This window comes from Enhydra lutris, unplaced genomic scaffold (genome assembly GCF_002288905.1).
Source record: "Enhydra lutris kenyoni isolate GAN:26980312 unplaced genomic scaffold, ASM228890v2 scaffoldscaffold14, whole genome shotgun sequence".
Classification (NCBI taxonomy): domain Eukaryota; kingdom Metazoa; phylum Chordata; class Mammalia; order Carnivora; family Mustelidae; genus Enhydra; species Enhydra lutris.
Window position 1 is genome coordinate 35,176,410 of NW_019154098.1, and position 12,263 is coordinate 35,188,672.

The 12,263-nt window shown below is 41.8% G+C and overlaps 1 protein-coding gene across 2 annotated transcripts in view; it reads right to left on the minus strand.

The window, feature by feature from the left end:
• LOC111146645 (ATPase H+ transporting V1 subunit C1) overlaps positions 1 to 10,770 on the minus strand; it is a 41,981-nt gene extending 31,211 nt beyond the window's left edge. For both annotated transcript variants that reach the window (XM_022502280.1, XM_022502281.1), the window contains exon 1: positions 10,575 to 10,770. The gene's annotated coding sequence lies outside the window, so the exon portion shown is untranslated. The remainder of the gene's footprint in view (positions 1 to 10,574) is intronic.
• Positions 10,771 to 12,263: the final 1,493 nt, after the last annotated feature.

Consider the following 12,263-nt stretch of genomic DNA (forward strand, 5'->3'; position numbering starts at 1 on the left):
GTATGCTTCAGATGACTTCTGTTTTTATTCCTAATAATTTCCCTTTATGTCACTGAATATACTGGAAGTCAGGCATATATACAAATTGTATGTTAAACAAAAGAGAAAATTAAAAGGCACTCCAATCAAATGTTGAGCTCCTCAAAAATAAGATCTAGGTCTAAGTCCTTCTGCTCTATGTGGGTAAAAATGTGTGTATACAGGGTGCCTGGGTGGCTCAGTCACTTAAGCGTTTGACTCTTGATTTCAGCTCAGGTCATGATCTCAGTGTCGTGGGATCAAACCCTACAATGGGCTCCACGCTCAGCTGGGAGTCCACTTTTCTTTCTCTGCCCCAAATTCTGCTTGCATGTTCTCTCTCGAAAATAATGTTTTCTAATATTAAAAAAAATGTTTTTTAAATGTGTGTATAGTTTTGCTCTTGAAGATGTTATCTATACTCAAGGGAATTCCAGGCTAGATGCTAAACATTCTCCCAAATTTTTATCTCCAGCCCAGGCCCTCCATTGCCTTGAGAGCTATACCCAACAAGCCTCCTCAACTAAGTACAAGATGTCTCCACTTGGATGTCTCAAAAGCACCTAAAACCCAACATTTCTAGTCAAAACTCATAATCTCTTCCCCAAAACCATGTCCTACTCCAGTGTTCCCTGAGTCAGTCAGGTGTACCCCTGCAACATTAGACAATTAGAATTATCAATGTCATCAAGGTAACAGCCAATACCTATTGGCCACTTCCCATTTACTAGCACTAGTCGAAACCCTCCATACATATGAACTCATTTCAAACAAACTTATCAGATAGGTAGTAGTTAAAAATGGAGAAACAAAGGCACAGAAAGTGCCTCATACATTAGGAGATAAATCATATAATATGTATAATGATTTGCTAAGATGGTATCATATCATTAAATGCTAAGAATGAAATGTATTTTATGTTTTCATAGCACCTTCTTTTCAGTATTTCCCTGAGGAACACTTTTTATTAATGTCTTTCTTCCAAATAAACTGCCCCTTCGGGTAGGTGGTAGTTTTTGCTCACAACTCAGTATCCTCCGTACCTAGCACAGAGGTCAGTATGTAGAACCTCAAAAAGTATCTGACGAATATTCTCTTTTTTTAAAGATTTTATTTCTCTGAGAGAGAAAGTGCGCACACATGCACTCATGAGTGGGGGGAGGGGCAGAGAGAGAGGGACAAGCAGACACCCCGAAAAGCAGGGAGCCCCACACAGGGCTTGATCTCAAGCCCTGAGACCATGACCTGAGCCAAAGTCAGATGCTTAAACGACTGGGCCACGTAGGAGCTCCTGAATATTCTTGAATGAATAAATCACTATGCAGATTAAATGAGATAATACAGTTAAAGTACCTGGTTTATCAGGTACTTTAAAGTACCTGGTTTATCACTGGTTAACTCCCTTCACTTTGAATCAACTTTACTGAAATATACTTCACATACAATAAAATGCACTCATTATAAAGGTACTGTTTAATGAGCTGACAACGTACACGCTTGTGTAGCCACCACCACAACCAAGATTAAAAACATTTCTGTGATCCCAAAGCCTTTCCTTGCACCCAGTCCCAGTCAATTCCTATTGCACTGCCAGCCTGGACAGATGGTGATCTACTGTCACGCTATAGTTTTGACTGTCTAGAAATCATTGTAAATAGAAACTATATTATATATTCTTTGCATCTGACTCCTTTTGCTCACAAATCTTTGACATTAATCCATGTTATATGATGAGTAGAAGTACACCGTTTCATTGCTTATGCTTCATTACATGAATGTACTACAGTTTGCTTATTTATTTGTCTGGTGATGGACACTGAGACTGTTTCTGGTTTGGGGCCTTTGACAACAGAGGTGCTATGAACATTGCACTACAAAGCTTCCTGTGAAAATGGATTTTCACTTCTCTTGGATAAACATCAAGAAATGGAATTCCTGAGTTGATTAGCATATATTTAACTTCATAAGAAGCTGCCGAACTGTTTTCCAAAGTAGATACGTTAACAAAGTATGGAAGTTCCAGCTGTTATACGGGCTCACCAACACTTACTGCTGTGAAGCTCAATTCTGCGAATTTACCAATTTCTTCTTTTATAATATATGCTGTGGTGTAAGAAAAATTTGCCTACTCTACAGCTTGAACCACACTGAGTTTCTTCAATCTATGATTAGTTTTCATCAAATCTGAAAAAATTTCATCCATTATCATTTTCAGGTTATTTTTCAGCTTCCCTTTCCCTTTTTTGGAGACAAAATTCACATGTAAAACTACCCAATACTGTCGCACAGGTCAAAAAGCTTCTATCCATTTTTTCAGTTGCTTTTCTAGGCTTCAGTTTGGGTACTTCTGGCTCCCTCTTCTAGATTGCTGAATTCTTCTTTACAGTATTTTTTTTTTTTTTTTGACAGATGGAGATCACAAGTAGGCAGAGGGGCAGGCAGAGAGAAAGGGGGAAGCAGGCTCCCTGCTGAGCAGAGAGCCCTATGCGGGGCTCCATCCCAGGACCTTGGGACCATGACCTGAGCCGAAGGCAGAGGCTAAACCCACTGAGCCACCCAGGCGCCCCTTCTTTACAGTATTCTGCTATTCGTCTCACAAAGTGAATTTTTCACTTTAGATGTATTTTTCAGCTTTTTAAGTTCCATTTTTTCTTTTTTTTTTTTTTTTTTCCATTTTTTCTTTTAAAGTAGGCTTCAAAGCTGGGCTTGACTGTAGTAATACTGTGAGCACAACAACGAAAATGTATTTCTTTGGTAATAAGGGGACAACTGTTCACTTTTATTTAAAAAAAAAAAAAAAAAAAAAAAAACAGAGCCTGAATAAATGCCCCACACATTCACACATGTGTCATTAATTTAGAAATATATGGCACGGTTACATGACAGATAAAATACAAATTCATTTTAAAGCATTAAAAAGACATAATTTGCCATTATTAATGCTAGTTCTATAATACACAAATGATTTTTGTTCCTTGGCACTGAGAAACATGTATCAACCCACTTTTTCACATGCTTTTTATGGCAGGTTATAAACTTAAAATGTGAAAAGGAGTATGAAATATGAAATCAGGTACAGAACAAAACAAAACGAGTGAACTCTTGCTGTGCTCAAGAAATGCAAATTCTTATTTTTTGAAGGACAGAATACAGAGGATTTTAAATACCCAACATAAACATAGCAGGTGGCTTTGTGACCACAGTGTATAGAGTTCTGATTCATTCCCAGAACATCCCCTTGAAAACTTCTTGCAGCTCTAAAAATATTGGTAATAGAAGGCTTAACAACTCACATAAATGTACACTCCTAGTTTGCTTCTTTCTCAGAAGTAAGACTCAAATCTGCCTGTCCTCACTGTCACCACCACTAGTGTATTTCTCTTAGTTTTTCTGCCTTACCTTCACAATCTTCCTGACCTCTATCAACCTTGACCTCAGGCCTGCCTGCCTTTAGTTCTCTTCCTCAGACAGTCCACTTTGCACAAAACTTCTCTTCTTGTCTAAACCAACTCAAACTTCCCTTAACAAAAAGATTTTCCCAACTAAGCCTAACCATGCACTAAATCCACTATTATAATCCCAAACCAGTATGTTCCCCTCAACCCATTTAAACCCAAGTAATTAACCACATTAAATAAAGCAGACACCTTTTGGTGTTTTGTCTCACATCTCTTGTTGAGTTTAACTGTTTTCGGGGCCATATCATTCATGTCACCAAATGTTGTGGGTGCTTAAGTTTTCAGAACTGTGATAGGATCTAAGAAGCAAAACAAATGAAATGCACTCCCTCTCTTGAAGGAACTTACAATCACGCACACACAGGTCTGTATGAGCAGATAGGTCTGTGTGTGCCATTAGAGGTAGAAGGAAAAAACGCAAGTGACAAGACAAAAAAGAAAAATCAAGGCAGGATACGTTGGAAGGTTGCCTGAGTGGCTCAATCTGTTAAGTATCTAACTCTCGATTTCAGCTCAGGTCATGATCTCGGGGCACGTAGATCAAGCCCCGAGTCAGGCTCCGAGTCAGGCTCCACGCTCAGGGCAAAGCCTGATTGCGATTCTCTCCCTCTCCCCCTACCCCGCCCCGCTGCTTGTGTACACCTGCACTTTTTCTCTAATAATAAATAAAATCTTAAAAAAAGAAAAATACATTGGAACAAAAGAGAAACACAAAAGAAAAAGGAAAACCTGGGTACAAAGCTCTGAGATCGTTTATTTACTGTGTCAACCCACTACTGGGAATTTGAAGGCTGTAGATTATTTTCCTACCATAACTGATCTCAATATAAAAAAACAGTAAAGCAGTAACTATCACAACAACATAAAAGATTAGGATAATAAGGTCAAAGAGAGACCTGCTGTCATGTCTTTTTGAAGGTGTGACCCTGACCCAACACAGGGGCAACCACAGAAAACAGTACAGCACCCCAGTAAGTGTTCCAATACTTAACTGATTTCAATGCTTTCAACAAACCAATAGTCTCTGAAATGCAACCACTTTCCACAGTAAATAAAATTTCTCAACAATTTAAGACTGAAGGTGGTTTACATGCAAAACAACCTCCTTTTCAGTCCTTGAAAATACCAAGTTTACTAAGTGGCCTATTGTTTACAACAAGTGCAAGAAGAAACACCTCAGATGTCAGCAAAATATCACACAGCCTTCCAACTGTAACACATCAACCTTTAAGAGAATTCATCAGTGCAAAAGATTTACCACCATCCATTCATTTTAAAAAAGGTGCCACATCCTACCCCAGAAACTGTTAACACCATAAAAATAAAAAGTAAGAACAACTGTTTCCTCTTTGAATGTTGAAATTCTACCCTTCAAAACAGAAACATCTTAATTGAGATTGTGGGAAGGGCTTACTGGTAATAAAACTTGTTTAAAAGTTTCCAATAACTAAAAGGAGAATTTTACCTTTCAAGGAGTAGTTTCATGATTCATACAGAACAAAACTTAGAAATTGTCAGAACATATACCTTCTTCAAATAAATCTTAATCTCTGACTTTTTGTTTTCAACTGCAATATTTTAAATTGCTCTATAATCCCATTACAGATTACCTGAATTTCATGCCAAAAATACATTTAAAGGGGCACCTGGGTGGCTCAGTGGGTTAAAGCCCTCTGCTTTCGGCTCAGGTCATGGTCCCAGGGTCCTGGGATCAAGCCCCACATCGGGCTCTCTGCTCCGCAGGGAGCCTGCTTCCTCCCCTCTCTCTCTGCCTGCCTCTCTGCCTACTTGTGATCTCTCTCGCTGTCAAATAAATAAATAAAATCTTTAAAAAAAAATACATTTAAAGATGGAAGACAATTTTATCTTTAACAGGCATATTTTATAAACTACCATCTTTTTCGATATAAGCAAATACCACGAGCATGAGCAAGGGAGTGCATGAGCAGGGGAGCACTGGGGTTGGGGTGGGGGCGAGCCAGGCAGAGGGAGAGAATCTCAAGCAGACTCCTGGCTCAAAGCAGAACCCAAAGCAGGACTCAATCCCAAGACCCACCAGATCACGACCTGAGCTGAAATCAAGAGTTGGAAGCTTAGGACACCTGGTGGCTCAGTGGGTTAAGCCTCTGCCTTTGGCTCAGGTCATGGTCTCAGGGTCCTGGGATCGAGTCCCGCATCGGACTATCTGCTTGGCGGGGAGCCTACTTCCTCCTCTCTGTCTCTGCCTGCCTCTCTGCCTACTTGTGATTTCTGTCAAATAAATAAATAAAATTAAAAAAAAAAAAAAAGAGTTGGAAGCTTAACTGACTGAGCCACCCAGGTGCCCCTAAACTACCATGTTCTTATTTCACAGTTGGCTAAAAACAAATTTGTAAAAGCCAAGCCTTAACTTTTCATAAATATCACTTATAAAAACTGAAAGGTTGGGGGGGTGGGATGGTGGATTGTGTTCGGGCATGTTAGGGAAAATTTCTTGCAATTTCTGGTAAAGCTAGGTGAATTGGTAGACATGGCAGGAGGACACTGTATACCTATTACTGAAAGTAATCATCAGGACCTTCTGAGCTCCCAGAGACTTCCTCTCTGCCACAGGCAACTCAGCAATGACCCAAGGAACGAACAATTCCTTCCATGCGAGGGGAATCCCTGAATCTACACTCATGGCTCCCAAAGTGTTACTTCCCTTTCATTTTGGGCTGGTATTTTGTAACACTGATTGGACCACAATACCACATTCCACCAGAAGGTGCTTTTATCTCTAACACAATGTAGCCTGAAACTCACCAAGTTACAGATTTTCAAGTTAGTTTTTCCCAATTCATCACTCCAGTAAGCTTGAGATTCTGTTTGATAGCGACAACCACTTACTGAATATGCACTATGTGATAAGCACGTCAATATGCTATGCAATTTTGCATTTAACTTCTTCAAAGATGTTATTATCACCCCCAGCTGTAGATGGAAGAACAGTTAATGAAATCATCTGTCCAAAATCACATGACTAGAGACTATACATATTTTACAGCTAGTTTATTAAAATACTACTCTTAACTTCTATACCCTCAACATCTAACAGGGTATCTGTCACTTAACAAGCACTCAAATTTCTGTCCAACAAATAAATGGTAGCACCACAGGCAAGTGTTTCGTGACCAAATGGGACATCTCTCTTCCAGGAGAAATGTATGGGAACATTTTAGGTTGTCCCAACGTGGAGGCTACTAACTGCATTTAGTGGATGGGGACCAAACAACAGACCGTCCTGTCCAAAATGCCAGTAACACCCGTACAGAAACATTAAGCTATAGCCTGGTTCATAAAGAAAACCTTCATGGTAAAGTTAATGCACCTGTTAATCAGCTTAATTTACAAATAACTTCCTATTCACTGATAGCTTGCTTCCAGTATCTTTAAAACTACACCAGCTTCTTTTTATAAAACACTGTTTTTTGCACTTACCTGGCATTTTATTTTCAAATATACACACACCCCATTTTAGACAAAGAGCTAATGCTCTTTTACCCACTGATATAGCCAAAGCACTTCTCTTCCACGGCTCACCTGGCTCCTTTTGGAACTCAATAAACGTACAACAGATTTACACTGTGATATAACATTAGAAGTAGATTACCACTAGAAAATAATTGTGCTTCATTATCAAGAACATAGTTTGAAATTTCTTGTTCCAAGGCTCACTCGTGTCAATAAGAAATTTTAGAATGCCATGGGTCCTGACCCGAGCTATCTTTCCAAGGGCACTATATTAATAGTTTCTATTTCTACTACGTCTTAAAAGTGTTGTTGAAATGGGAATCTAACATGAATTAGTTTACATCTGAAATAGCATATAATTCCACATCCAAAGGGTGAAAAGATTTACTTCTGCAGACAGATCAAAATATGTACAAGAACAAAATTTAACTAGGAAATACTAAGTCAAAACTGTACCTACCCCTAAACAGACTCAAGTTCAATAGGAAGATGCTTTGGAACTGGTGGACTACAAGGAGATCCCTCTGCAAAGGTTTATTTTGGCATTCCAGTTTTGCTCTTTGGCCAATGGAATTATTTCACAAGTTATGGAAATAATCACAGAATAGTATTTTTGAAGCCCTAAATTTTCTTTTTGGTTGTAAGAGCCAATGTCAATGAGATTCCCTAAAACTGATATGCCAAAAATTAAAAACAAGCATCTCGGGACGCCTGGGTGGCTCAGTTGGTTGGACAACTGCCTTCAGCTCAGGTCATGATCCTGGAGTTCCGGGATCGAGTCCCGCATCGGGCTCCCAGCTCCACGGGGAGTCTGCTTCTCCCTCTGACCTTCTCCTTGCTCATGCTCTCTCTCACTGTCTCTCTCTCAAATAAATAAATAAAATCTTAAAAAAAAAAAACAAAACAAGCATCTCCTGCCCAGTTCTAAAAGCAGAATTACACTACCTACCTACCTCTCGGCATTTGCTTCTGTCAGATCCTGAGTACTGTTTCTTTAGATTTTAGCTAGTCCCTGCAAGATACACCAAAAGAGAAAAAGATCCGGGAGTTCGGAGACACAACCCCAAGGCTCGGTCTTCAGCACCACTCGAGACTTGCTTGTTGCCAAAGAACTGTGATTGACAACCTGAAGGCGGTGAGCTCCACTCTGCTGCTCTTTATCTCCTACAGCGCAACTGTAAATCGACTAGCTTGACCCAAGCTTACAGAAAAGCGGTTTTGAAAGCACTGACCAATGCCAAATTCCTTGAAGGTGTCCTATGAGAAAAAGTTCACCAAAAGTGCTAACGTGCTGAATCAGGAAATTCATCCTCTCTAGATATGGCTGTGGTTAAGTATTATGTAGGTACTCAGCAGGAAAAGTACACCGGCAGTCAGCACCCTGTGAAAGTTGTGCCAGACTGAGACAAATCTGTTTCTAGTTCCAAGGGTCTGGATAGGTTCCTATCTATAAAATGAAATGCATTTTCATCTACTCTCTCTCAAAGACCTGTCAGGACAAAATAAACATGAAAGGTAACTGAGTCTACCCTGTTACTACTATTCAATAAAAGGTATTCTGGAGGAGTAACATTACCAAAGGCTAAGTCTGGAAGGCCAAAACAGATTTTTGCAAAGGAACCTTCAGTCAACCCCCAAATGATCCAGCCTTCCCTGTCCTCAGGACTGCTTAGGGGGTAGTTATAACTACCTTCAGTGAAGGATCAAAATAGAATCTAATCACTCTTTCCCTTCCCCAACTCCTTAGCTCCTCTAAAAGTGAATATGGTTAAACCTTCTCCTTAATTCCTTGGTGGAAAGAGAAGGTATCCCACCTTCAAATCCTTCCGTGGCTCTCCATTTCCTTCAGGAGCAAACTACTAAATTTGGTTGCCTTACCATCTCTTGGAACTACAACAATGTCCTCCTGAAGTGGTTTCCCCTCATTCAGTTTTGCACCCTCCACATTCTCATTAAATGTTATTTTTAAAAACCACGTCTAACTCACTCTACTGCCTATCATCCTCACTGGCTTTCCTTTGCTTTTAGGATAAAAAGCCCTGCTGGGCCCGATCCCAGCCTTCCCCAACCTGCCTCTCTCACACATTTCTCTCTGGATTCGACCCTGCTAGTCCTCCTACTTTTCAAAAGCTTTATTCCTCTTCACATCTCAGGGTACTGACATACGCTGTTCCTTCTGTTTTGAACGTTTTTTACTCACACTTTCACACCCTTTTTAGCCTCTTTTCAGATGTCAGTTTGAAAGTCAGATGCTCCAAAAAGCCTCCTTTGAACTTCCTCTAAAGGCCATGTCCTTTACAAACTCTTTCACACCACTGTTATTCCTCCCAAACACATTTCACACTTGCATAATTATTAAGACCCATCTTCTCCACTCGACTGGGAACTCTATGAGAGTGTTTTCTAAACCTTCTAAACCTTCCTACCAGCATAGCACTGGGTATATAGCTCAATATATATCAGTAGAATGAATGAGTAAATATCAAAGTCTTCAGTATCTGACCCCATTTTATTTCTCACTTCTCTGAAATTCAAAATCACCACAAACCTGGACTCCCCTAGAACCACTCTTTCTTTTCTTCTTCAGGCGTTCAAATCCTGCCTAGATGGCTTTCCCTGCCTAGAAAGTTCTCACTTCTCTCCACCTGTTCAAATCCCACTGGCTTGCAGAGATCCAACCCCAGTTGCCTTTCCTCCAGGATATTTCCGGACAGTGTCAGTTCATACCTCTGTCCCTGCTCCACAATTCCAAAGCACTTAGCACTTTTTTTGATAATTACATACGGCCTCATTGTACTTCAATGTGTCATGTGTGTGTGACTTATCTCCCCAACATTGGTTCGAACTCCTAAGGCTGGACTGTTTACAGCCCCGTTCTTGCACTCCCAGAGTAGTGCTAAGTACTGAGTTCTCACTGAAACATTTGATTTTTCCCTATCATACCAGAATTTTCCTCTGAAAAGAGTATCTGCTTCTCTTTACCCGTTTCTCAGGTGATTCAATTCGCCTTACGTGATTCCCCCCACAAGTTCCTTTCCAGGGGTTTCTTGTCTATCTTTCCCCCATCTAATAAAAACAGTTTGAGTTTTCTGGATTCTTGTTCTTTCCCCTGCCTACAAAGGCCCTGCATCCTCTGGGAGAGTCCCCTGCCTGTAGTGAAGGGTTGCTAGGCCCTTTAAACTGCCATCGCCCTACTCACAAGCGCGTATGCCCAGTGAAGACTCTTGAGCTCGCTGTGACCTCACACACACCACTCCAGATCCTCATCTGGGCCACTCTGTCGCATTTCATCCCTCTAAATCAAGAGGCGTAGATTCGCTCCCCTCACCCCTTCCAAGGAGAAATGTCCCAGACCCGCAGTGTTTCTCCTTCCTGTCTCGGCTATTCAGTACCCCCTAGGGCCATTTCTTTTTCCCTTCTTCCTCTTCCTTAGAAACAGAACCCACGCCCAAGGTTTCAACGAACCAACGCGGAGAAACCAGACACAACGATGCAGCCAGCTCCAACGCCACAGCGTCGGCCCCTGCACCCACCCCCATCCCTCCCAGACGGCGACCGCAGCGCAAGGTTCGGCCTGGCCATCCGGGGTAACCATCGCTCACTGACCCAGGAAGGTGTCAAACGACGAAGTGGCTGCACTAACAGGTACGGAGGCGGTCAGCCTTGCAGACGTTAACGGCTCAGCGATCCATCCCTGCCGGACCTAAGCTCCGGCCTCACGGCTTTCTCGACCCCAGCGCCTACGGAGCAAGTCACGTGCCAGCCGGAGCAGTCAGCTGACCGCGGCGCGCGCCGCTTCGCCTACGCGCGCGCCACTGCGCAGCCGCAGCTGCCGTCGCAGCGGCGACCTCCCCGGAGGGGCGGGGCCGGGAGGTTCTCCCGGGAGCCCGGGAGACCCAGGAAAGCTGGTGGCTGTGGTTCCGGGGTGAGTGGGCTTTGCTGCCTCTGCTAGTGTCCTGACGCCGTCTGGTCCGCCTCCTGTGAACGTCATTGCCACCCTCCCTAACGTTATCCCACTTTTTAGGGTTTCTGTGGGTCAGACTTTGTCTCCAGCCCCCTACACAGGCTGCTCCACTTGGGGTTTTCTCCAGGCAGTCCTGTTTTCTGAGTAATACCCTTCACAGTTTACTTTAGCTTATTCACATTTTCCTTCCAGTCCATTCCAGTTAATTCCGTAAATGTTCTTGGAACATACTGTGCACTAGGCATTCCGTTAAATTTTTTTAGGATTTATCTACCAGAGCGAATCACTCCTTGCCATGAGAGGGCACGTTATCTAGTTCAGGACTATGTGTGGCGCGTGGTGAATATCATAATAGTTGAAACCATATTACATAATGAGAAACCAAAAAAGGTTTCAGAACAAAGGTATGGACAGGGAAAAAGCATGTTCTTTGGGAGAAAGCGGTAGCAAGCCGCTCTTCTGAACCCTGCATATTTCATTGGCTTGGGAAAATAAGGGGGTATTATTCTAATTTAGAACATAGATTTAGAAACGGTAGAGAACTTTGGAATTTTCTAATTTAGTCCTTTTAGATTTACAGATGAGGAAAGTGAAGAACCAGAGGTCACAGAGCTGTTTAGCACGAAAGCATAAACATGCCTCGTTTTAAATCCTCGTTCTACTACTATCTGTGTGACCTTAGGCCTCGAAAGTTCAGCTTCTTCCCCTGTGAAATGGTGGTAATGATACACACCTTTTAGAGGTATTGTGAGGATTGAAGGAAGTATGCATTTAGCACAGTAGCTGGCACACAGAAAACACCAAGTAAATGGTCACCAGGATTGCTGTACATTACGGGACCCAGGTTTTCTGAGCTATCCCATACCTTTCCTGCTCCTGTGTCCCTGTAGAAATTCACCCCGAAATTTCTTAAAACCTCAGTATTGAATTGGGCAGAAAGTAACAGCAAACAAAGCTATCCACAACCTAATTTTTCTTTTCTTTTCTTTCTTTCTTTTTTTTTTTTTTTTTTTACCAATTCTGGATGAAGTTCAGGCAATTCTGACAACCAGTTCTGTAACACAGCTTTGGACACTTGTCAGGAATTCCAAAAGCTTTATCTGTGATCACAAAAATGGGCCTAAAGGCAGTATTTTGTTGGTACTGTACTGTCCAATAAAATTTTCGCCCATGATAGAAGTGTTATTCTGTGCTATGGATATGGTAATATCCTTACGTGGCTACTGAGCCCTTGAAATGTGGTTAGTGTGACCAAAACTGAATTTTAGGGGCGCCTGGGTGGCTCAGTGGGTTAAGCCGCTACTTTCGGCTCGGGTCATGATCTCAGGGTC